Here is a 27,330-nt window from a genome sequence, read left to right as displayed (position 1 = left end):
CACAATTAGTTTGCAGTGACTCTAATGTAGCGAGCAGGGTAGAGAACCTGCATTAGTACTGTTTCCTAGCAAAGTCCCTGCATGCTCCGCCTTCCAATAGGCACTAGGGTGACACTTGGCTGGAGCATCAGTTCTAACCTTGTGTGAATTTCATGTTTCATACACAGTGCAAGCTTTGTTTCTCATCTTGGGTATCCTAGATGTACAACGTTGAGTTCATCGCTCACTAAGCCTTCTTCCTCTTACTCCTTTTTGCCCTTCTTTTCCCGTGACTTTCCCATCCTATTTAACAATCTTGATATTTTACACTCTAAACCTTTCTCATCTCTTCCTTTCCCCTCACCTCAGCCATTTTTGTTTAGCTAAAATACTTTCTCCTCATTTGTGAGAGGACGGAAGTACAGACAATTTAAAAAATGACCTAGGCGAATTCAGCCAGTAAGAGCTGATTTGGTTCCCTGATGGAAAAACCACTCCCATTTCTGAAACATTGTATTTGTTCCCTTCCTATTTCTAAAACATTGTTCTTCTTCACTGGGCAACATAGTTGCTGCTGGACTCAGGAGAGCAGTTGGGGTTGGCCGAGGTCACCCTGTTGGTGCCTCCTTCTAGAGAAAGCAAAGAGTTGAGTCTTTGGTATGTGAATGCTAAAGTGACCTCGTTCTTGTGCTGTGCAGAAGGGATCTAGTAACTCTTGACTATTCCTTCAGGCGTTGGTTGCTGTGAATGAGATGATATTGTGTGAAGGATCGTTGTGAAAATAGAAGGGCACATAGAAATAGGAAATGCAGAATAACCAGAGACCTCTGCTGGCCACAGGGTCACCACCGAACACATTATTATCTTATCATGAGAGGTATGTGCCGTTGTAAGACTCTGCCTCAGGTCTTTCTACAGAATAAAACCCTCCAGTCTTGAAGGACTGGCCAGCTGTATCTAGATGCTGTACTGAAATATAGATGATGGGCAGGTAGCTGGGGAGACAGAACTTGACTGACAGATCTGAAAGCTGCTTAGAATCCTCCTGAAGGGGAAGTGTAAGGTCCCGTAGCGTGTTTTGTCCTGAGTCTGCAGGAGATGGGAAGATCATCCTATTTGTTATATTTATTGGAGATATTATTATTTGTTTTATGCCATGTGCAAGGAGGGCCTGAGCTATAATCTATTGGTCATTTAGTTTTATGAAGTTCTCAAATGGGTGATCTGGTATTTTCCTGACAGAGAGGCTATGGTTCCTGAACACCAGTAATAAGGCTGCCATGTCATTTTCTTCTTGTGCTTTTTATTGCGTTTTATTTCGTTGCTGATATTACCTGTCACCCTGCCCCCACATCCCACACCAGAACCGACTTGATTTTTTCTTTTCTTTTCTTAAAGCTATGTTTAGGGTGAGCTTGACTCATCTACCAGAAGCCATCCTATGCTTTAAAAAAAAAAAAAACTTCCTCTTTCATCCCAGGAAGCCGTCTGCCTACTGCAGTCAGTGTAAACACTACACTTTAACGGGAGAGAAATAGGTCAGGGAAGCAGAGACCAAATGTTCATTTTATAGCCACAACTCGAGCAGACGGAAGACAGGAGGAGGTGGCTGTCCTTGTGGGACTTGGTTTTCTGTGAAGTCTTTCAGCCTCTGCTGGAATAGACAGTGGTACTAGGATCGAGGTTGTCACCATCCCATCTCTCCTAGTAACAGGAGAGATGTTACTCCTGTCTGTTCAGAGACGCAGACATAGAGTTACATCCTATCTTCCCTTCATTTACCTAGAAATGTGCTAAGTGATATAACATCTCACTGAGAAACATTCCTGAAGAGTTCTCTCAACCAGCAACACATGAGAGGTTATCAGGAGCTATAGTATGGATGAACCTCTTTTCTGCCATCACGAAGACTAGGCAATTAATTAGGTGAAGTGGATCCAACCCGTAGGTTGGCCATGCCTTTGTTTGTAAAGAGAAAGAATATATTAATAAAGCCCCCGCCCCCAGGAATAAACCCAGTGTGTCTTTAAAGAATACCAGGTATACGACGGTCTAGGCTAACAACGAGTTAAGCGTTGTGAACAACTGTGGGAGGCTGGTGCTATGGCTGGAGAGGAACTGCCTAAATGTCATTCCACTGGATTGTTTAGCAAAGCTTCATTATGGCCGTAATTGTGTGCTTGCACAGGCGCACCACACAGAGGGAGCGTTCAGAGTAAAGGTATGATCATATTGCCCACTGCCATGCCAATTACTGGATATTAATGGCAGGATGGCATGCATATGCCAGAGCTGGGAAGCAGAAGGTTAATAGACGAACAGCACCAGAAGAGCCCATTTATCAGTTTCTATTTATCTCTCCTTGGGAGGTGGCAGGTTTACAGTAAATACCTTCTGTCCTCCTAATTTCCTAATGATGGGGATAATGATGGCGAATGGTGAAGTCATTAACTGGGACAGGCTCTGTGCATCACTCTGTCAACCGCATCTCCCCAAGACCTGAAATGAGAAGTGATGGGCCTCAGCTGTTTGCTGCGATCCAGGCTCCTCCTCCTCCTGTCCTTCCCTCCCTAAACTGCAGGCTTGGCGAATGGGTCTCCAGGTTAAGAGGAGGGAAGCCCAGGGTGAGTGGAGATTCTCACGAGAGAAGGGGAACTGAGGGCTTCAGGTGGAGAGCCGTTTAGCCCTTTGCACAGAACCTGCTTGAAGCAGAGCTGAACGGTACTGATAGGTCTTGAGCCACAGGCACCAGGAAAGGGTGCAAAACCGGAAAAGTCAGTCATTGAAATGAGTGTTCTGCAGTGGGGTTGGGGGTGGGGTTGGGGGTGGGGTTGGGGGTGGGGGTGGGGGTGGGGGGAGTTAGCAGATTTCACCGAATGTTTTTTTTTTTCTAAAATGGAAAAAGATTGAAATGACGTATAATTCATTTTCTTGCCTTCCTTTAAGGAGACTGGAGTTACTGGAAGAAAAACATCATTTTCAGAGGTAAAGGTTTTTAGTTCGTGGTCCTGAAGATAAACTAAAATGTTTTAGTTTGGCTTGGGTGTGATTTTTCTTCCTAACAATGAGCACAAGGTGTCAATTTCAACCACTTCTTCACACATAGAATTTCAATTTCAGAAACAAAATTTCTGGAAAAAAAAAAAAGACTTGGTCATCTACAAAGCTCCCCAAAGCTATAATGTTGGTTTTCTAAAAACAACAAACAAATAAACAAACAAAGAAAGAAAACCTACTCACCGAGGGAGCTTAAAAGGTATTATTTGTCTATATGCTTATCTCTTTTGGAAGTAAATAATGGGCCACGAATGGTAAAGCATGAAAATAGCTCCTAATGATATCACAGGACTGGACATGAAGTTAGACTAATAATGTCACAGGATGTGGGATGAAGTTGGGGCTCAGAAACTGAAAATTGATGTGGACGCATTAGTTCCCCTCCCTCTCCCTGCTCCCTTTCATTCCCCTTCTTTCCTGTAAGCCCACTTTTTATTCTCTTCAGAACACGAGATGGAAAAACAGAGCTCTTTGTAGTACTCAAGTGAGACCTAGAAGAGATATCGAATGAAACCAGTTTCCTCTTTTCCTTTCCTCTCTGTCTTCCCTTCCTGAGGAGAGACGCTGGTTCAGCTTATACCAACAATTATTCATGTGATTATGTGAGATGGAAACATCACGATGTAGGAGGAGTCAAGGGAGAAAGGGAAACTGTGTGCTATTCCCTGCTTTTGGATACCTATTCACCCAGTCTTTAAGGCAGCAAAGGAAAGAACACAGTTCTATTCAAATGGATCTTGGGAAATTCACTCCAACAGCATCCTCTACCTGGGGAGCCACATGTGGTGCGATTATCCCGCTGTTCTGAACTTAACACTCTGGAGAGGCAGAGAGGAGATGACAGAAGGGTAGACGGTCTATTCAATGAGGTCCTACTAAGGAGGTACCTTTTGGGCAAATCCTACAGGATGAGAGGGAATTTAAACAGGGCTGCTGGGTAACGTGTCTCTGGCAGGTACTGCAGTATTCAAAGAGTCCCAATGACTTTTGCATTTGGGCTCATTGCAGGAGCCATGATTAAGAAAGTTGTTTATAACTAGTGAAATCTTTGGATGAGAAACCTATAAAAACATGGAGCAAACATAAGGGATGTGCTTATTTATCTCTCTGGAAATAGAGGCACAGCGGTTTCCTTTGGTTCCTTACGTGATGGTTTATTCCTTCTGTCTTAATCTGTCAGTCCTCTTGTATCTGTGATCTGTATAAGATCAGTAGAAGGTGTTTCTTATTTGGCGTTCCATTTTTAAAAAGAATAAACTGCATACTAGACAAACCAAATGAAATGCTGATGCTTGTAACGAATCAAGAGGAAACTTACTATCGACTGATTGAGATGTCTCTGTAAAGTAGTATTTAAGTAAGAGAACATTTTTGAGCTCCCCCACAAAATGGCTTCCTTTAAGAGTTGGTTCCTGCATTCAATACACACACACACACACACACACACACACACACACACACACACACACATGCACACACACATCTATCTATCTATCTATCTATCTATCTATCTATCTATCTATCTATCTATCTAAATGCTATATTCTTTAGGGGAGTGACATAGGTTACTTTCTTGATATTTTTACAGTCTGGTTAAATACATGCAAATAAATAGCGATTGTATAGATGTAATGTAAGAAGCACTATGGAATAGGGGTTGGGAGTTACATACTTGAAGCGTCTGATATGGATTTGGGATAAAACCAGGGATTATGTTCATGTGAATGCTACTATTGGATGGGGTTAGGTAGAGCTTATCATTTTGGTGAAAACGTTAGCATGGATTATTTATTTACCTTGTGGCTTATCCACGATCAGTGATTAATCTTAGATTGCCCTCTCCTTTTTCCCGGGCATGTATTTAGGGACACTTAGCAAATGACAACTGAAAGGGCAAATCTACTGTAAAATACTATTAGCCAAAGTGAATTATGAGAAATAATACCAATAGCATTTGCTTGATACCCTGTTGGGAAGTTTTAAATGAGAAAGTGACCAGTAAGAAGTCTAGGAAGTAAGTTATAATTATTAGGGTTTTACTCTTTCTTCTTTTATGGAGGAAAAGGCCAGCTGGTTTAGCACTTAGGACAGTGAGAAGAATATAAAAAATAGCAACTTGCAAAATGATCAGGAAAAAGTGAAATAAAGACCTTGCCTGTCCTGCATCGAGTTTAATGGCCTTCATGCTAAGACTGTGTGGTTTTATCAATTACACATTAGGAAAATAGCACTTCCAAGGACTCCCAGAGTACTGGATATAATAAGAATAAGTGGTAGGAAAATATCATCTCAATAATAAAAATGCCCTCTTGAGACCCATTTGCTGACATTGGAATAATTTCCACGATTTGTTCTTGAAATTCCCTTTTCAAAGAAAAATGAATAAGATACCCTAGTTGTGTTATAAAATGACATAGTGACCTTTTTCTAAGGGAAGATAGTTTTATGTGTGAATGCATTTGGTAGTTTCACCAGACATTTAAATACCTCCTCACAGACACCATGCAACTCTTCGTTGTTCCTATTTTTCCCACGTCTCTGGTTGTCTGTAAACATGAATTGTATCCAAACACAGCACTCAAAATTCATTTCCAGGAATGCTTTCCTTGACACTCTTCCATGCATACAGATGAAGGGTTTCCAACTGGGGCAGAGACATGGTCATCAAGGTTACCAGGGCAACTGTTCAGCCTATCTTATGCTTTTCTTGGGATAAAGACACTTTCAGAAAACAAGGAAGAGTCATCATGCCAGAGACCCTGTATGAAAGCCCAGGATCTCAGATTTGTAGGACTAGGTCTCCATTTGTCTTTCATTCAGGAGTAGTTAAAGGCCCCTGGCTCTGAATCTGCCTGCCTGCCTTGGCCACTCTCTAGCATCCTACATGTACTCCCTGCAAACCTGATGCCTGCTTACAGAGTTCTGCCCGTGACGTCAGGGTGCTCTTTTGGGAACAAAGGGCTGTTTCACGAGAACTCTTGGCAGGTACCTCTCAGTTTTCATTCCCCTTTAAGAATAATAGGAGGGGTCAGCATGTTAGAGTTGATGTCTTAAGCAAATCTGGGATCCCACTGTTGTTAGGCCTTGTGTCATTGTCACAGAAAATATCTGACAGATTATTTGAAAGACAAATGATTTTAGATGATAGTTTCCTGCCTGGCCCCATGCATTTGGGCAAAACAGCATTGTGGCCAGAGTATGTGACAGAAGAGAGACAGAGAGGGAAGAAGAAGGAGAAGAGGAGGAGGAGGAGGAGGAGGAGGAAAAGGAGGAGGAAGAAGATGATGAAGAAGAGGAGGAGGAGGAAGACAAGGAGGAAGAGGAGGAAGGCAAGGAGGAAGAGGAGGAAGACAAGGAGGAAGAGGAGGAAGAAGAAGATGAAGAGGAGGAGGAGGAGCTGAAGACAAGATATAGGACATACTTCAGTGACCTACTTTATTTAGCTAAGCTTTATGGACTAAAGTTTCTAGAGTCTTCCAAAATTGCAGCACTACTGGGTACCAAATGTTTAACCTTTGAGCTGGGTGTGAATACCAGAGTCAAACCAGAAAGCGCAAGCACATTAGCAGTTGCCCTTGTGGGAGCAACTTAGACTACACCAATGTGAGAGACGCAGCATTACCTGGAGCACTAGGAGAGCTGCCCTCTGTAGAGACAGAAGCACACTGTGTTTCTCCTGAACTCGGTTGACAGGGTTCTAAACAGCCATGACCAGGTGATGGCATTTAATCATCTGTGGGCTGAGTGGTCCTGGTTATTGTGACGTAAGAGTGTGGCGAGCAGAGGAAGATGAGTCAAGCATGACTGGTAGGTTTCCCCCCATTGGGCCTCTATGTACAACACATCTTTGGGTACAATACTAGAAGGTCTAAGAAAAATGAATTAAACACCATTGAGTTCTCTGGTGAGGTGGTACAAGACCTCCTGTAGATTACTTTTCAAGAGATTGAAAGTACAGGATTGAAAATCCAATTTGTAATAAAAGCCTTATTATGATAAATGACCCTATCTCAAGTTCCAAGTTTGATGCATTGACTAATTTTGCTTTCTCAAATAAAATAAGTCTCTAAGCACTTGATAAAGCCAGGCATTTGGTTAATGGAAACACAATCATCTACTTCATTGCCAGTTAATGTTTTTTAAGTTTTTTATTTTTATTAACGCTATCTTTAAATAATTATTCAGGAACAGTATTTGAAGGGGTGCAGAAAATTAAAAGCATCGAAACAAAAGAAAACTACCTACCTCATTCTTAATTCTTAAGACCAAAAATCATAAGTCAGAATAATTCAGGTAGTTTTAAAGAATTATTGGAGCTAAATAGAAAGCAATCACATAGAGCAGTAGCTTTAAAAAGGCCATTAGTCCTGTCTGGAGCTGTGGACATAGTTCAGCAGTTAGAGCTCATGGAGCTCTTCCCAGGGACCCCAGAACATTTACCAGCACCCATATCAGGGCTCTGTCATGACAGTTCCATGGGGTCTGATACCCTCTCTTGTACTTTGGGTACCTAAACTTGTATGCACATACCTTCCCCCTCCTATACCCACAGTTAAAAGACAAAAATTAATCTTTAAAGGCAAAGAATGTATTGAAGACACCCTCACTTAAGCCTTTTTTTACAACTAGGCATGCTGAGACACAGGGCTTAAAAACCTACTTGACAGATTTCCAACAGAGTCCTGTCTCCTTACTCTGCTCCTCTCGGAGGACATACTTCCTCCTCTTAGTTCATATTGGACAGTGTAACCAACCAAAGGCAGCATGGAGGCTCTAACAAGACAGGGGCGCATACAATTCCCCCACCCCATAAGAGATGAAATAGCACATCAGCAATTTGGTTTAGATGAAAACACGATGTGAAGGAATTGTGGGAGGAGTCAGACAAGGGTAAAGACCCAGGCAATGGTGATCTTCTACAGTGTGTCTCCAACCATTCAATCAGCCACGCACTGAGCCAGGCTCTACAGTAGCTAACAGAAGGTGGTGATACTCCTCGGCTGGTAGGGTCTCACTGGGACGTGTTTAAATGAGCTACATTGAAATTGGCTACTTTGCTACTCTTCATAGGATGACGTCTGTCTTGCTTACCATTTGCCTCAAACCCTGGAACAGTGTGTGGTGTAGAGTTTGTGTTCCATTAATATTTATCTAACAAATTACTACATACTCACATATGCAGCTCAGGATCTAAATTCTCTGGGGCTTTGGAAAGAGAACAGGTACCAGAGGGTGTAGTCATCCGGGTGAACTCCTCAGGAAATGACAGCCAGGGACAGAGACGATTCAACCATTGAGAACTTAGGGGAGCAGGAGAAGTGTTCAGTGTGTTTGGGTTAGGGACAGAGGGTGGATGGACGGTGGAGGGGGATGCCTAGTTCTGAGAGCTGAGATCTGTGTATGGCTTTAGTTCTTTTCACTTGGAATATGTACGAGGAGGGGTGCTATTTATAGATTAAATCAGACTTGCAGACTTCTTGGACTACGTTGGCTCCGAAGTTAGGAAGATCCTGGCCTGAGAGACTGGACAATGACGTCAATGCCTTTGAGTTTCCTTGAGGGTAGTCACTTAGGGTCACAGTCTCTGGAGGGGATCTATTGCACAGGAAGCCTAGCTAGTCAGAAGGCTCTCTCCTCATCCCCTGGCCTCTTTGCTCAGGTCTGGGTTCTTGAACAGTCTATTGACTGCCATATCTGACTCCATGTTTGTATTTGGTCAGGTACTACAGGCACACAAGCTTCTGTGGAGAATAATGCATTGAAAATGGGGGTGGGCGATCTGGCGGGTACTGTAGATTAGATAAATTATGATAATTTGAGAAAATAGCATTAGTGTTTGAAGAGAAATTCAAATTGTTTCAAAGACGAAATCTTAGTGCAATTTCTGTAAAAACTGACACTAGGAACTGTTTTGATATCTGCTTATGTAGTTGTTAAGTGTGGCATATTCCCAATATTAAGGATTTTTTTTAAACAACTGTGAAAGAAGAGGGAATAGAGAATTACTTTAAGAATATTAATTCACTCCCTGAATGTATCCATATCTTTGAAAGTCCCATAAAAGACTGTGGGCTGTGAATTACTGGGAACAATAAAACTTAAGTTTTAGAAGATATAAATACTCTTCTCTCTGTGGTTGCTGTTCCTTCAGGTTGCAGGCCATTGGTGCAGGCCACATAGATGGCAGAGGAAGTAACAAGAACACTTACATTCGAAAACTCCAGATGCAGAAGTAAAATGACCAACGGCTAAACTACAACTGGTTGCAATAGCTCACTTAGTAGTTGTCCCCTTCCTTCAAACATCAAGCATGACATAGATCAAAATGCACATTAGTTAAGGTGGTTAAAAAAAAATCTGTGGGTTGGGGATTTAGCTCAGTGGTAGAGCGCTTGCCTAGGAAGCGCAAGGCCCTGGGTTTGGTCCCCAGCTCCGGAAAAAAAAAAAAAGAACCAAAAAAGAAAATCTGTGAGTGCTAAATAAAGGGGATCACATTAGTCACCAGGCAAACAATGTGTGCATTTACACAAAGGCAGAAGGTATCCAGGAACTCAGCTGCAAGCAGAAACAGGCTTTTCTCACAATGCAAATAATCTACAAAAGGAAATATTTAAATATTTTATTTATTAAGTTAGAGTCTCCTTCAAAGAAAAGGGAAACATTTCTTTTAGCACCAGAAAATCCCCAAATCCCCAGCAAATGAACATCTAAGCACCAGGGAAGTCATGAGATGCCATGGTGGTTTGTGGCTGATTGCTGCCTTGTTTCTAGATGGTAGCTCTGCTCCCAGAACTCCTGACTATAGCTGTGACATCTCTCAATCCGATGAGCACAGGGTTGGTTCCATTGATCTGCCTGGCTAGGTGGGTCTCTACCACTCCATGTCTGTCCATCCTGAAGCTGCACGTGCATCTACTTTCCTAGAAGACAAGAGATCCTGTTTGTGGTCAAGAAACCATGCCTGCATTCAAGCAACCTCTCAAAGAACGATGAGTACTGGCAACCCCAAGGATCTAGGCATTATAATTGTGCATTATAATTTTAGGCATAAGCTTTTAAAAGTATTTTTTGGTATGTAGCTTATGTACCCAACTCCTGTCATTTTTTAACTAATAATGTCACCTAGAAGAAATTAAGGACCAAAGATGCTATCAAGAGAAAAATTTAAGCTATCTCACTGTTTTCCTTGAACCATAGCATCCCCAATTACTCAAGTGTACTTGGAAATTGCAGGTATAGAGATGAGAGGAAACCAGTCAGGCCTACATTTTCCTTTGTCCTTGTGTGTGTGTATGTGTGTGTGTGTGTGTGTGTGTGTGTGTGTGTGTGTGTGTGTGTGTGAGAGAGAGAGAGAGAGAGAGAGAGAGAGAGAGAGAGAGAGAGAGAGAGAACCAGGGGGCGATTGTTTGGGGATGTGTTTCTCTCTTTGTGTGTGTGTATGTGTGTATGTGTGAGTGTGTGTGTGTGTGTGTGTGTGTGTGTGCGTGCACACATACATACTTACACATATGTCTACAGGTACACATGTATGTGTGCATGCATATGGAGGTCAGAAGTTAATTGTCCAGTATTTTCTTACTCCATTTTATATATTCAATTAATCCAGAGCTTACCAATTCAACTAATCTGTCTAGCCAGCTTGCCCTGAGGAATTCTGTTTCTGTCTCTGGAGTGCTGGGATCCCAGATGGGTCAGTATTGCCTCCTGACATCTCTGTGGGGACTGGAGATCAGAGTTCTGACTCTCACTCTTATACTGCAAGTAATTTACCAACCGAGTCAGTGTGCCAGCCCTGCCTTAAAATACAAAGCTTAGTTCAGTATTAATACCCAATGAGTGACTTGCTCAATCTGTAATTTTTGCTTCGTAACAGTGAGAATGATGTTTTCATTACCCTTGGTAGACCAGCCCATTCCTTCGGTGGCCCCCATGCACGTTTCAGCTCTTCCTGCGTTCCTCCTGATACCATGGAGACCTTGAAGCTGAGAGTTCTAACTTCGGCTCTCAACAGACTGGGTAGGCAGCCGCTTCAGAGGCGACCACTGCCGAAGATCAGCACCACTGTTATTCCTTAGTCTTATAATTATCTCCTGTTCCTTTTGATAACATTTAATACAATGTGAGCTCCTGTGGAGTCAGCCAAAGGCATTTTGTTTTCTTCATGATAGAAGCCGTGCCTAAGGCTCTCACTGGATGCTGGGTTTTCTTTCTCCATAATTCCAGCTGCTCTCACTCCAGCAATGTGTACATAATTCAAAGATACTTCCTCTCCAGCATGTAATTCTGGAGCAATTTTATCTTTTGGTTACAGTTGATTCATCCTTGGAGATTTATCTAAACTAGGGATTTATCTCACACTCTCAGGCTTCCAGTTTTGTCATCATTGTTGTTCTGGTCATTATAATAAAATTTATTTAATAAATATGTTATGTAAATATTTATTATTATTATACTCCCCAAACTAATCAGATAAACCTAGAAGTGCTGTATAAACCTGAAGAAGGAAATTAACATGTTGGAGAGAGAAAACATCATTTTGTGCATACACTGGAAAACAGAAGTTCAGTATGCCTCTGTTTTTGAGAATGGACACTAATTAACTCATCTGAGGAATGTGATTAATATTAATAGCATGTAAATGATCATACAATTAAGTGGATTCACACTAAGCTCAAATCTGTTGTGTATCACACAAGACTTATGATTATAGAACGCGGAAGTGGTCAGTGTACCCTGTAGAGAACAGAGAGTGTAGGACAGAATTGTGTGAAGGGAATTGTCCCCAGGAAGTGATAATTAGTTGTCTCGTTCAAATACTTTGGTTTCTTGGGAAAAAAATTTCCTTTAACTTAGACGAAAGGCAAAGTGTATTGCTTGTCTTTCTGTGATTGCGGCCAGGTTTTATAATAACGTCTGAGAATTGGATGACAATCTTATGAAGAGTTAAGGTTAATATGCAGAGGGATAAACAACATTTGAAAAGATTCCTCTGTACGATTATTCTCATGCCTGGGGAATGTTCTGTGCATCAGAGCAAAGTGTGAAGGATAAAAATTGAGAAAACTTAGAAACAAATGGTGCAAAACGTCCTTTGAGCATTGACATTTAGTAATCTTTTGATCTAATTTTCACCATATACATTATATAATGATATCAATGAACATCATAGAATGTTCATATTTTAAATCTCCTTTATTGACTGCCATGGTCCAGAAATATGAGTATAATCAAAGTCTGATTTTTTTCCTTAGTTTTATTCTTTTCTAATCATAAGGCATTCTTTGAATCTCAGAAATTTTTTTATTTTAAAAGAGGTGGTATAAGTCTGACATATGAACTATGGGATTGATAAATTATATATTTAATAATTGTTTAATTGGTGGGAGATAATAGGTATTAAATTTAGGATATTTAATATCTTCCCAGAAATGAACATATACATTGTTAGACAAAGTTGGTTGTATATTTACAAATGCTTCTTTTGACAGTTCGATATAAGGTTTAAGGAATAATCCAAATGGCGATCAGTCTGGAGCAGATTGCTAGGAAGAACAACTATAAGCCATGAGCCTACTGCTCACCTGGTTAGAATCTACTCACTCTTTGTGTGCTAGGCTGGGTGCAAGACATGCCATTTCAGTCGAAGCACAGCCTGCTTTCGGGGGTCTGAAGTCTAGGGAAGAAGAACCACACACGTGTGCACACACCATGATGAACACCACAGAGCTATGCAGATTCCCCAAGTCAAAAGGTTGTCAATGGCAAGGGGCTGTTTGCGATAGATAGAGATGGAAAATCAGTTTTCTTCAGTAGAGTGGCTGTATATACGGCACAGTTCAGGACAGGCCCTATGCTTGGGAGGAATAGGCCAACACAAATTGGATTCTATGCACTCCTCTTTTGCTTGGTTTCATTTTTTTTTTCTAATAGGAAAGGAATGTGAAGGTGGTTGGGCGGGGAGATTAGAGAGGATCTTGGAGGAGTTGGGGGTGGGGAGAAATGATTAAATTATGTTGTATCAAATTATTCTTTTCCATTTTTGACATTATAATATAATTACACATTTTTCCTCCTCCTTTTCTCCCTCCAAACCTTCCCATATACTCCCCTGCCTTGCTCTCTTTCAAACCCATGGCCTTTTAAATAAAGATTTTCATTGCATGCATATATGTATGTGGGTGTGCACATATGTTCCTAAATATAGCCTGTTCTGTATGACTAATGTTACTAATATGTATGTTCTCGGCGTTGACCAGTCAGCATTTGATAACCAATTCTTAAGGAATAAATTAAAACATTATGCTAAAAGTTTTAATATAAATACAAAATCAAAAGGCTTATATTGTACCCCATGAGGGGAAGGGAAGAAAGAAGGTTGCCAGTGGGATACTGCTGAGAGACCAAGGAAGTAGGAGTGGGAGGAGGGAGAAGAGTGAGCTTGGTCCAGGTGTGCCTTCAGTGCCTGCGCTGTGAGTGTCTTCACCCATGTGTACGGATTTACTGAAAAGGTTTAGAACAGAGACTGAAGGAACGCCCATTCAGAGCCTGCCCCACATGGGGCCCATACATATACAGCCACCAAACTAGATAAGAGGGATGAAGCAAAGAAGTGCAGGCCGACAGGAGCTGGATGTAGATCTCTCCTGAGAGACACAGCCAGAATATGGCAAATACATAGGTGAATGCCAGCAGCAAACCACGGAACTGAGAATGGGACCCCCCCGTTGAAGGAATCAGAGAAAGAACTGGAAAAGCTTGAAGGGTTTGAGACCCCATATGAACAACAATGCCAAGCAACCAGAGCTTCCAGGGACTAAGCCACTACCCAAAGACTATACATGGACTGACCTGGGCTCCAACCTCATAGGTAGCAATGAATGGCCTAGTAAGAGCAGCAGTGGAAGGGGAAGCCCTTGGTCCTGCCAAGACTGAACCCCCAGTGAATGTGATTGTTGCGGGGAGGGCAGCAATGGGGGGAGGGTGGGGAGGGAAACACCCATAAAGAAGGGGAGGGGGAGGGATTAGGGGGATGTTTGCCCTGAAACCGGGAAAGGGAATAACAATTGAAATGTAAATAAGAAATACTCAAGTTAATAAAGATGAAAAAAATAAAAAATAAAAAAGAAGGTTTTTCAGATGCCCTTCAACAGAGGAATGGATACAGAAAATGTGGTACATCTACACAATGGAATATTACTCAGCTATCAAAAACAACGGCTTTATGAAATTCGTAGGCAAATGGTCGGAACTGGAAAATATCATCCTGAGTGAGGTAACCCAATCACAGAAAAACACACATGGTATGCACTCATTGTAAGTGGCTATTAGCCCAAATGCTTGAATTACCCTAGATGCCTAGAACAAATGAAACTCAAGACGGATGATCACAATGTGAATGCTTCATTCCTTCTTTAAAACGGGAACAAGAATACCCTTGGCAGGGAATAGAGAGGCAAAGATTAAAACAGAGACTGAAGGAAAACCTTCAGAGCCTGCCCCACATGTGGCCCATGCATATACAGCCATCCAATTAGACAAGATGGATGAAGCAAAGAAGTGCAGGCTGACAGGAGCCGGATGTAGATCTCTCCCGAGAGACACAGCCAGAATACAGCAAACACAGAGGCGTATGCCAGCAGCAAACCACTGAATTGAGAATAGGACCCCCGTTGAAGGAATCAGAGAAAGAACTGGAAGAGCTTGAAGGGGCTTGAGACCCCATATGTACAACAATGCCAAGCAACCAGATCTTCCAGGGACTAAGCCACTACCTAAAGACTATACATGGACTGACCCTGGACTCTGACCTCATAGGTAGCAATGAATATCCTAGTAAGAGCACCAGTGGAAGGGGAAGCCCTGGGTCCTGCTAAGACTGAACTCCCAGTGAACTAGATTGTTGGGGGGAGGGCGGCAAGGGGGGGAGGATGGGGAGGGGAACACCCATAAAGAAGGGGAGGGGGGAGGGGGATGTTTGCCCGGAAACTGAGAAAGGGAATAACACTCGAAATGTATATAAGAAATACTCAAGTTAATTTAAAAAAAAAAAGGTTTTTGTCATAAAGACATGTATGATGGGATCATGCGTAGGTGAAAACTCATATGATATTTAGTTCATAACTCAGTGTTCTTCATGGTGTTTTTAATAAAGAAGTCAAATGCACCTCTAATTGTTTGAGAGGGCGTCCTTCTATCTCTCTGTTTGCTTTTTGGCCAACTTGACCCAAGATAGGGTTATCTGAGAAGCGAGAAGCCCAGTTGAGGAAATGCCCTCATGAGACTGACTTGTAGGACAGCCTGTGGAATATTCTTAGTTAGTGGTTGCTACCGCATGGCAGTTTTGCAGAGCGGAGAGACAGCCTGCAGAACAGGACGGGGTGCAGACCGTAGCAAATGACGCCACCCCTGGGCAGGTGACCATGGGATATTTATGAAGACGGTCTGAACAAGCTGTGAGGAGTAATCCAGTTATGCTTCAGATGCAGGGTTAATAAGGAAAAGGACTGCAGAAAAGAACCTCCCTCCCCATTTGAAATTCTAGAACTACCAATCAATGAAGTACGCATGTCTGAATTGTCCTAAAACTCTAAGAGATTATTAATTGAAGCATCCTGATCCGCAAACACGGGTTTCAAAGGATCGTCTGCAAGACCATTTTACGGGAACGAGTCCTTGCTATTTTCTGTGTGAGCATGGAAGGCCGTGTGGTCTTCAGAGACTTTGAGTGAAGTAGCAAAGTGAGAGTGAAAACTGCTGTTTCAAGTGGAAACCTAGACGAAACAGCCAGAACATATTTGTTCCCACTCAAGATTGGCTTTTGGGCTGATACTGAGTTCGTGTGTTGTAGATGAGATGATGGAGTTTGTCGTGATGTGTGGAGAAACAGAATAACAGTCCTTGAAATCTCTCAGACACTGAGCCACCAACCAGGCAGCATACATTAGCTGGTACGACGCTCCCGACACACAGACAGCAGAGGACTGCCTGGTCTGGCCTCAGTGAGAAAAGATGCACCTAAACCTTGAGAGACTTGAGTCCCCAGGGAGTGGGTGGAGGGTTGGGGGGTCAGGGACATCCTCTTGGAGATGGAGGAGGAGGTCAGGATGAGGAACTGTGGGAGGGTAGACTGGGAAAGGGTTAATGAGTGAATTGTAAAAAAAAAAACTAATTAAAAAAATTTATATTCTACCCTTTAAAAGAGGAAATGTGTTATACTAAGAGGAAACTAAATATAAGACAGAGAAATATCCATATTCATATATCTGAGAGAGTGTGTATATATATGCATACACACATATATGGTACATGTGCTTTCTCTCTGAAGACAAAAACATTTTATGAGATCACAAATTTATAGTTTATGTAACTGGCTGTGTGCCTGAGTTCTAGCGTTGTCCGTGACCTTGGCATAGACACACAGCATGTCTGTCAACTCCTCTGGTCCACAGCACACGGTTTTCTGTTCTATATTAAAAAAATAGATACATTAGCTAGGGAGGCACCTTTGCCTGTCATCTGCTTACACCCCATGACTCTTCTCCTAGGTGGGTAATTTCTCTGAACAACTCAGGTTGTATCCTGGTGCTTCAGGGACATTGCGAAGTTTGGGGTAGAAATTTAGGGCAGTCCTTACTTTTCCTTCACATTTTTGGAAGTTCAAAGAAGAAATTATTCGCACATGCTGTGGTCATGATTAACTACAGTGAACGGCAAGGAGACCAAGAGACCATAAGGCAGTTTCCATTAAGAGGAAATGTTACTCTAGGGACTCATCGCAGTCAAGTTCCTTGCTTAACAGACTTGTAGTTTATGAGTCTCTGACCTTGTGTTGTTGGCTTTCCTTATAGACCTCGCCACTGTGCTGTGTCCTCTGGTTTCGCCTGGTATAGAGTGAATAAACAAACAGTTATGAGTTTTATGCTGGGAGGGGCAGTTGAAGTTGACGTACGTGTAAGTAGTTTCTTTAAAATGTACTGCTATTAAAATCTATTTCCCCAATTCTCTCACAGCTTTCTCACATTTTCCATAGAAAGTATCTGAACAGAAATACTAAAACACATCTTGAGGGGCGTCAGCATGCGTGCTCTCTGAACTAAGTTTTATAGAAAATCCAGAGTCAGATGATCTCCCAATTTCATAGGCAAAGCCCCAAACAAGGATCAGATCAAATGCTCATCCCAGGATGCAGGTAAGAGCTGTGAAAGCAGGAACTGTCTCATGCCTGAGAGGTTATCGGCCACAAGACACTTTTTTTTTTCTTCCTTTTTTGTGTGTTAGCAGTATGCTGAACTAATCGTTTTTGCAATGTTAACTACAAGCATAATGAGGGCGCAGAGAAGTCAGACTACTAGCAAACATATTTCTTTTTAAGGCATTAAAAAAAATCTCTATTGTCTATCTAAGGCAATGATTAAAATCCCGGTCAGGCTAAAGGGTGAGAATCTTAAAAGACCCTCTTCCTGACACCCTTAGTCAACCTGGAAAATTAGTACTAATGGGGGAAGCACAGAACAATAAATAAGTTTGTTCCATGGATCAAAAAAGGAAACACGTCGACTATGTTAATGTGGCTTTCAATTTACGGTGACATTTACTGAAAATATCCTGCGATATTTGGCAAAGTTAAAAAGAGAGATTGTCCCCAATTAACCAAAGGATCAAAGTGTGAAGGTTAGGGAGGAAAGCGGTGCCTTTCTATCCCTCTCTTTCAAATGTAAGACGGGAAATGTTTAGAGAGGTCAGGCTTGGCATGTGCTAACTCCCGCTACCTTGAGAATGCACTAATGACTAATGAGCCTTCCTCCTGCCATCCTAAGGAATGCATTTACGAGAAGAATAGAGCAATTTCTCTGGAACTACTGCCAACGGAGACTGCACATACACACAAAATAATTATTGTCTGCTACACTTAAAAAATTCAACCCGTTACAAACTATAATTTTTACTGTGATGTGTCTATTAAATATTTAGGTTGTTTTATCCAACTGATGATTCAACAAACGCCTACTGATTTTTGTTTTATTTTATTTTGTTTTGTTTTATTTTTTTGCTGGCTGCTGCATCCTGTCCTCTATAGACTGAGGAGATAATTGTATACGAGGACCCTGACCTTGCAGAGTTACTGTGGAGCTGTGGAGATAGCACTGAAGAAGGTGCTTCTTTGGTATCCAGTTCTCATTCTTGTGGCTGAGACACCGTCCTCTCCAACCACAGAGCCTGTGAAAGCGATGGCCAAGATCCTAACAGCCCATCAGGCACTGTGCAAGTGATCCCCACAGAACACCTTGGAAGACTTCTGCTCTTCTAGCCTCCATTGCTTTCATGTCACCTTGTGAAAAGGTTGCCGCCCTGGTTTCAGGCATAATTTCAAGGGTGCTGAATATAAGAAACAAAGTCTTTTCAGGAGAAAACTCTTAACTTCAGTGTCTTAACTGCTTGCTATGCAGGTAGGAAATAGAGTTTACATAAAGATAATGTTTCTGAAATACATAGTAGGAATATCTTTTTTTTTTAAATCCTTAGTGACATCTAAGGATAGTGGATGTTTATTACTTCATTTCAAAAATTTAACTTCGCTCATAAAGAAGTTTGGAAACTCAAAATTAAAAAAAATCCTTATTTTAGGAGACTCATTTTAACATATTTATGCTTTGAGAAGCCCTGTGTGGTGAATTGAATAGGTTTGGCCTCCATAGACTCGTGTACTTGAATGCTTGACCCACAGGGAGTGGCACTAGTTAGAGGTGTGGCCTTGTTCCAGTAGGTGTGGCCTTGTTGGAGGAAATGTGAGGGTGGCCTTTGAGGTCCCCTGGCTGCCTTCAGATCAAGATGTCGAACTCAGTTCTTCCTCCAGTATCTTATCTGCCTGGATATCTCCATGCTTCCCAGCATGTTAATAATGGATTAAACCTCTGAAACTATAAGCCAGCCCCAATCAAATGTTTCCCTTTATAAGAGTTGCTTTGGTCATTTCTCTACACAGCAATGAAACTCTAAGGGACTGGGGTACTGCTGTGAGAGGCCTGACTATGCTTTTGTTTGGAAGAATGTGGATTTTGGGCCTGTGGATTAGAGAATAAGTTGAATAGTTTAGGTAGAGCTTAATGGACCAGCCGCCTAGGAACATGGAGGACAGTGGTGCTGAGAGTGATTTGAACTGTGGAGACTTGGACCAGGAGGTTTCAGAGGAGAAAAATGTGGCTGCTATTTGCCTTGTCTGAAGAGTTCGCCTTCTCTAAAGTGAAGAGATTTAAATGAATTATATTGAGGAAGGAAATCTCAAAACATCCTGTCCTATTGTTTACTCTTATGAAGACCATTTTGATCAAGTGTGGGAAACTCAGAGAGGAAAAATATAAAATGTATAATTTAAGGATTGAAGGGGCACCAAGAAGTAGAATAGAGCTAAATTTTGCAAGATTTCGGAACAAGACTCCATCCAGCTAAGCTTAATGTTTATGTGTGCAGTTGAACCAGGGGCTATTATAGCATGTTAGGTGTTATTATGGTCTGGTTATTGTTTTCATTTGGATATAAGGAGATATGATTTTGTGTTGAATTGATAAGGGATGGATTGTGATGCCTATTTTCAGTCATCAGCTTGACTATTCCTGGAATGAACTGCAAGCCAGAACTTAGATTTTGTGGAAAGGAATTAGCTTATATCCAGTCATGATAATATGCATCTTTAATCTGAGCACTCAGAGGACAGAGGCATGCAGATCTCAAGAGTTCAAAGTCAGCCCACTAAAAACAGAAATTGTGTGAAGAACATAATAGAATAAGGGGGCCGAGAATGCATCAGAACGAAGCAGCTTCGGTCATATGGCTCTGGCTTTAGAGTCAAGAATAGAAGGGGTTATTGGGACAATTGATGCTGGTCAGCTGGTACTAAGAAATTAGTGGTGATTAAGAAGAGACCAGCATCACTGAGGGAAATATCTTTGGAGCACAAAGAAGCTGTGTTTCAGAGACAGATGCCTTACTGTCAGCCAGACTTGGTAATGTGTAAGAATTACCCAGGTGGTACCGGTTTTGAAGTCATAACAGGGTTATGGACAGCAGCCAAGGCATGGCACTACAAGAGGCTAGGAAAGGCCATTGGTGAAGGTGCAGCCTCAACATCAGTTGAAAGCCCAGAACTGAAGGGGCCATGTTGAAGCTTGGCACCATGAAGAAAGCCTCTGAGAGGCTATTGGTGAAAGCATAGCCTGGTTGTGGAACCAATGTATTGGAGATGCCAGAACCACCGGATAACGACCAAAACCAGCAGCAGCAGTGGAATGGAGTCAGCCAGAGCCTACAGTGCTACAGAGGGCATAGCTGGAGAAGTGACTGAAGACCTTAGAAGATCATGTGTGAATCCCAGATGTTGGAGAATCTGTGAAGTTGAAGTTTCCTTGAAGACCCCAGATGTTAGAGATGCCAGAGCTGTGGGGTATCTGCTGAGGAAAGCTGCTAACAGAGAGTGGGAAAAGCGCTTAAGAAAAAAATTACGTTGCAGTCAACGAATATGAAAGGAGTTGGACCTCAGACATGGAGATGCAGAGTTGGGAGTTTCCTCCGCTGGTCTTTGGTCTTGCTTTGGTCCAGTATTTCCTTACTATGATGTTTTGGAATGGAAATGTATATCCTGAGATGTTGGAAGTATGTGTTCTACTTTTTGATTTTGATCTCATAGGGGGTTACAGTTAAGAGATTGTATGACTCTCAGAAGAGACATTGAGCTTTGGACTTTTAACACCGTTGAAACTGTGATAGACTTTGGGGGTTTTTAAAGTTGGACTAAAGCTTCCTGTCTCCATCTGTACTCTGTAGGTAAGGCTCCAGCCCTCTGAACCCAAATCCTACCCAGAGAGAGCTGGTCTCCCAGGACTGCTCTCACTCCTAAGCCTACAGGTGAGACCCCACTTTCACTCCAATAATATTTTGCATGCATGGCTACAAGTCTATGACAGTTAGGAATGGAATGCAGTGGTTTGAATAGGTTCGGACTGCATAGACTCATGTGTTAGAATGCTCGGTCCATGAGAAGTGGCATTATTAGGAGGTTTGACCTTGTTGGAGTAGGCGTGGCCTTGATGGAGAAAGAAGTGTGTCACTGTTGGGTGGGCTATGAGGTCCTATGCTCAAGAGACCCTTCTGTTGGATTTCTGTGGAAGTCTCCTTCTGGCTGCTCTTGGATCAAGATATAGAACTCTCAGCTCCTCCTGCACCATGGCTTCTTGGATGCTTCCATGGTTTTTGCCATGATAATGGACTGAACCTCTCAAACTGTTAGTCAGCCCCAATTAAATGTCCTTTATAAGAGTTGTCTTGGTCATGGTGTCTCTTCACAGCAGTTGGCAACCCTAAGAAACCATCCTTTATTTTTGTACTTATGAACATTTATAACATTGAAAACACTACATATTTATGTATTTTTTTAAAGTTTAGTTTTTGTGGTTATATTTTATATTCCTGATTATTTTTTTAAGTTTGGAAGCCCGGGTCACATTTCACTTGCTATGGCTACTGTAAGAGATTTCCCCTTCATTTTGAATTCTTTTTGATTTTTCATCTGGTAGGTAGTATTGTATTCATTCTATGTTTTAGACATGTTTGGTTTCATTTTCCTTACTAAAGAAAATGGTGATGTGTTTAAAGTCTCAAATCTTTCTCACAACACACAATGCCAAGCTAGATTCTTCTCTCATTTTCTCATCCTACACTTCTCTTTTCCTTACCGAAATCATATGCATAAACTGTGTGTATATGTGTTTATGTCTGTGTGTACATGTGTGTATGCATGTGTGTACATGTGTGTTTGCATGTGTGTATGCATGTGTGAGTGTGCGTGTGTGTATGTAGTGTATGTGTATATGTCTGTGAATACATGTGTGTATGTGTGTGAGTGTACATGTATATGCATGTGTATGTGTATATGCGTGAGTGTGCATATGTGTATGTATGTGTATGTCTATGTGTGTACATGTGTATATGCATGTATGTATTGTGTATGCATGTCTGTATGCATGTGTGTTAGTGTATGTGTGTATGCATGTCTATGTGTATATGTCTACATGTACATATGTGTGTGTCTGTATGTGTGTGTTTCTAGACATAATGCTGATGGGAATGTAATGGGAGGATGCCTATTGGAAAAGTACACAACAGTGGAAACTGTGATCCTAAAGGAAGTGTGCTTGGAGCTGAGTTTGGAAATGGGGGTTTTATAGATGATCCTCAAATTATTTGAAGGAAGTTGCTATTTCAATGAGTAAATAATTCCACTTGTTTAAAAAAAAAAGACAGACTTATTTTTTGTAAAAGCTATTTCTATGTCTTTCCTCACCAATTATAAGTCTGTCATTCTGTAGATGTGGCTTTCATTTGAAGCAATATGGTATTCTTTCCCCCGCCCCACTCTAACTAAACAAACTCTGTAAGAATTAGCTTTGAGTTATTCCATCTGTGAACTTTTAATTTTGTCATAAAAACACAGAAGCCTGGCAGGGAACTCTTTCCAACTGGCTACATGTATCATCTTGTCTAAAAGCTGGTTAAGTAAGTGTGGCATTTAGAGTGAAATGAAAAAAAGCCTTCATTTATGGAGCTAGTTCACACGACGTGTTTGCCCACTTCTTTGACCATCTGTTTATGTTGACAACCACCGCCCCGCATTGTGCCAAAGCGCCCTTGGCTATTAAAAACAGTGTTTTGTGTGTGAATAGTGTGTGTGTCCTCACACATATATGTGTTTGGGGGGTGCCATTTTCTTGAGAAATGTCTTGTTAAAGGTTGCATATGATCCATGTGGAGATATTTCAGGTCAGTTGCTGTTCAGGAAACATCGCATTAAAAATGCTATAAGCCTACTCGCTCTCAAACATGTTCCCTGTCTCCCCAACATATTGAAACTTCTTTAAAAAGACAATAAATCCATTAGAGAGGTACCTGTTGCGCCTGGCTACCGTGATAATGATGTCATGTGTTGAAGTAGTCTCCAAGTATTAGCCTAGTAACTCTGAAGACAAATGCTTGAGAACAGCTCAGGAATCCAAAGTTGTTGACAAGATTCTTCTTGCCAACGGGAGTATCAGAGTTGACATTTAATTCATCAGATGAGAGAATCATCGCTCTCTCATATTTAACAGTGTACATAAAGTCTCTGGGGGTAAGATGGCCTCCTGGGAGATGGAGAGATCCAGAACTCTGGTCGCCATCTTTTCCCCTTTCTTTTCCTGCTTTGAACAACTATTTATTCAAGCCGAAACGAGTACTTTAAAAAAAGCCATCAAAGACTTGTGGGGAAAGGAGGAAGCATGTTCTTAGACGTGCCAGCATCCTAAACATAAGCGTTAAATAAGTCAAGTGAGATAGGTTTTGGTGAATGGCGATAAGAGCAGAGGAGCCACAGGGCTTGTGAGGTGCTGGGGGGCGGTTGGATGCGGTAGACTGGGCTTCTATTCACTGAGGGCTTGGCTGCTTCTATCCTCCAATCCCTGAACTGTCTGGACTGTCACGTGAACAACCGCGGGGCTCTTAAACTCACCCGAGCGTCAGAATACATGGAAGATCCAAGCAGCAGAATGAATGCCGTGCAGTGTTTATACTCCAGAGACTCACAGGGAGGGAGGACACGTTTAGAAAAATTAGGTGTGTTATTTGTGGGCTGGTTTAATAAGTTGTCACAATCCTCTCAGGCCGGGTCGAATGCGTACCCATTGTTTGACATTAATTTGTAATTTTTAAAAATTACACCTTAGTACTCCATTATTGTGATAATCACCCCTCCCCTCATCTCCGGATTTGGTTTGTCAGATTTTCAAGCAGGATTTTCTCCCACCGTGTTCCATGTTTTCCACCAACATTCTTCGGCTCCTACCTCAGAGCCCAGGTCTGGGCTGAATAACATATATTATTTCTGACAGCTATAAAGTGGGGCTAACGACCATCCCAGTGAGCATGCGCAGTGCCAGGCTCACCCAGCCAGCTAGTTTTTGCACAGTGAGTGTTAATAGTTCCTCGCCACGGCCCGCTGCTGCCCAGGTCTGTTGTCGTTTATTTAATAACTCGGTTTGCAGGCCTTACGGGGAACTGCTGCATTTCCAATTATTCAAGACAAATAAGAAATTAAAAAGTGCCGCACTGAGAAAAGTAGCGGTTTTTGTTCTCCTCAGTGACTAGGAGAAAGTTTTCGTGGGGGGTTAGGAGCTCTGCTTGTCAACCGTGTGGGTCTTACTGATGGGATGCGATTTTTACTTGGCGATCGCTGGAGAGGATCGGAAACGTGTTTCTTTTTCTAACATCTAGTATTTAAAGTGCAGGCTGTGTAGGCTTTCCAGCAAGCGGGACTTGTTTCTTCTAATATTTCATGAGTACTTGTGAGAAGCGTTTTAACAGCAATGTCTTGCTTTGAGAGGGGGTGGTTCGCTTTCACTTGTGTTGAGTTTTCTCACCTTTCTTTACACCTGCTTGTCTCCCTTCTGTTCATCTAAAGTGACACTGAGGACTCGGCCTTATTTTGAAGACTCTGTAGTGCCCTTGCTGGAACAGCCAGCTGTAAGCACAATGTCAACAGGTTATCTTCTTAAAGATTTGTGTGTATTTTATTCGTGTGTGGATGCCTGCGGAGGTCAGCGCAGGGTGTTTTCTGGATTCACTGAAGTCGGATGTACACAGATTCCAAATGGATTCTGGGAACTGGATTCAAGTCCTCTCCGAAAGCAGCAAGTGCTCTCAACCTGTGGGTTTCTGCCTGAAGATGGTTCCTTTGCTCAGGTTGAAAACAGTTCACCATGTGACTATGGTGGCAACTTCATTGTTCCTACGGCTTACCTGACAGATTTTATTTTGCATAATAATCTTAAAAGAACAGGTGAGAATATTTCTCACTATTATGATGGAAACACACAATAGAAATAAACTATGAAGAAGTATAGATTTGCAAAGTGAGAGCCAAGGTAACCAACTGTGCCTTCATTTATATTTTTCTAAATAAAGGTACTTCTGCACAAAAGAGATTTTGGATTACTCAAGAGCATGTCTGTATTTTGGAAAAGTTACCTTTGGGGAAGCAAAAGCTTCTGGTCACGTGTTATCTTTCCTAACCACAGATTCTTGCAACTCTGTGACTACGTCTTGTTTGTCAAGTGATCTCTCTCTCTCACCCTGGATTTTAAGCTGTTTGTGTTCCTATTTTCTTCTTCTCTAAGAAGTCCTCCAGACAGCCGTCTTCATCATTTCTGTAGTGTCCCCTTTGAGAGCATCTGTGCACAAGGTCATTGTGACAGTACAATCGGGAACATCGAAACACTCCTGTGGACAGTCTCATTTGTTGTTAGCCTGATTTCCTTTTCTTTTAACTAATTTGCCCAACTGATGGATTTTATTATGAGATTTCCACATGTGTGCCTTGCTTTTCCCCAAGTAGGCCCTTTTAGTTTTTCTGATGTGTGTGTGTGTGTGTGTGTGTGTGTGTGTGTGTGTGTGAGAGAGAGAGAGAGAGAGACAGAGAGACAGAGAGACAGAGAGACAGAGACAGAGACAGACTGATAGAGGTGCAGAATGTCATATATTCTTGATTCATTTTCAGGATGAAAAGGAATGAGATGGGTAACTTAAAGAGAGCAAATTGCAGGAGGCCAAATATAGGAAGCAAATAAACTAAGAGCTCAGCAGTGTCTAATGGTTTGCTTTGAGTAGAGTCTTGGAAAGGAGAGAGCCTAAGAGAGGCTGACAACAAATGTGTCCAGCCAGCAACATCCTGGGGGAAGAGACAAAGGAAGCAAAGATATAAATACAATTTATTCTTATTTGGCTTGAATGGGAGGAGAAATGACAGACACTAACAGAAGGAGGAATTGGAGTAGTAAATGAGACATAAATGTGAATATGTGAATGGTGCCCTTCCAGGTTCCCTTGGTCCTCACTATGTCTGTCTTGTTAGGGCTCCCATTGTATGAAGAGACATCATCACTAAGGCAACTCTTATAGAGGACAACACTTATTTATTTATTTATTTATTTATTTATTTATTTATTTGACAGCGTGAGAGATCTTTTATTTTATTTTGATTTCTTTACATTTATGTTTTTATTTTTAAGTTAATTATTAATTAACATTCCAGACATTGCCTCACTTCCATTTCCCCTTCCCATAGTTCTTCATTCCATTCTCCTTCCCCTTTGCCTCTGAGAGGGTACTCCCCCTCTCTGTGCCCACATGCCCCGGGGCATACCCATCCCTGGAGTCTCAAGTCTCTACAAGATTAGGTGCATACTCTGCAACTGAGGCCAGGCAAGGCAGAAAGGACACCATTTAATTGGGGCTGGCTTACAGGTTCAGAGGCTCAGTCCATTATCATCAAGGCACGAAGCATCCAGGCAGACATGGTGCTAGAGAAGCTGAGAGTTCTACATCTTGTTCCAAAGGCAAACAGAAGACTGCTGTCTTCCAGCCAGCTAGGAGGAGAATCTCAAAGTTCATGCCCACAGTGACACATATCCTTCAACAAGGCCACACCTCCTAATGGTGGCACTCCCTGGACCAGGCACAGTCAAACCATCACAATGTTATTGTATATATGGGAGCCACTCTAAGCCACACCTTCTGCCCTGAGAGAATGGAGCTGCAAGTGAGCCACTTGATTGTGTGCTATTCTGCTCCTCAGGGTCACAATGCTGTCTCCCCTCCTCAGGGTCACAATGCTGTCTCTCCACCAGCTCCCTGGGATCGCCTCCCTCATAGCCCTCCTTACTCCTTGACTAAAGACTTTCTATCCAGAGCAAGAAGTCAACAGAAGGAGAACATTTCAAGATACAAAGGAGAGAAGAAGTAATCCATGGAACCAGCTTCCTGAGTTGAAGGAGTCTTGATGAGAGCAAAGTGGCTGAAATCGAGGGTAGAAAAAGGTGGAAGTCCTGCAGACCTCATGATAGTAATTTACAGAAAAACAAGAAGACGCTCTAAGCCATTACACAGAAAACACATAGAACATCATCTGTCCTGTCCATCTGCTACAATTTCAGGAAAACTCAGTTTCCAATGTGATGAGGACATCAACGGTAGTTCTCGGTGAATTTCAAAACTAAAGCACAAATTCCAGTGTTGGTCTGCAGAAGTTCTTATTATGGGACGTTTTCTAGAGGCATGAGACTTTGCAAAAGTATTTTAAAATAAACACTTTTATTTGGCTTTGAGTATGCACTACTTAATAAAAATATTCCCCCATATGAAGAAACCTTAAAATTAAACTATGAAATGTAGAACAAGTATGGTATGGCATTTTAAAACATTGACCTGCTTTTGTTA

At 41.9% G+C, this 27,330-nt stretch overlaps 2 long non-coding RNA genes across 2 annotated transcripts; one reads left to right on the top strand and one right to left on the bottom strand.

Moving 5' to 3' along the window:
- Positions 1–9,641: 9,641 nt before the first annotated feature.
- Positions 9,642–23,522, bottom strand: LOC102554768 (uncharacterized). Its single transcript, XR_359402.5, has 3 exons — positions 22,972–23,522; positions 16,859–16,916; positions 9,642–9,956 (listed from the first exon to the last, which is right to left on the bottom strand). It is a non-coding gene; the product is annotated as an uncharacterized LOC102554768 (long non-coding RNA).
- LOC134481717 (uncharacterized) lies at positions 23,047–25,040 on the top strand. Its single transcript, XR_010057464.1, has 2 exons — positions 23,047–23,673; positions 24,518–25,040. It is a non-coding gene; the product is annotated as an uncharacterized LOC134481717 (long non-coding RNA).
- Positions 25,041–27,330: the final 2,290 nt, after the last annotated feature.

Source organism: Rattus norvegicus, chromosome 14 (genome assembly GCF_036323735.1).
Source record: "Rattus norvegicus strain BN/NHsdMcwi chromosome 14, GRCr8, whole genome shotgun sequence".
In the NCBI taxonomy this organism is placed as follows: domain Eukaryota; kingdom Metazoa; phylum Chordata; class Mammalia; order Rodentia; family Muridae; genus Rattus; species Rattus norvegicus.
Note: the sequence above shows the minus strand (reverse complement) of the source record. Positions and strands in the feature narration are given on the sequence as shown.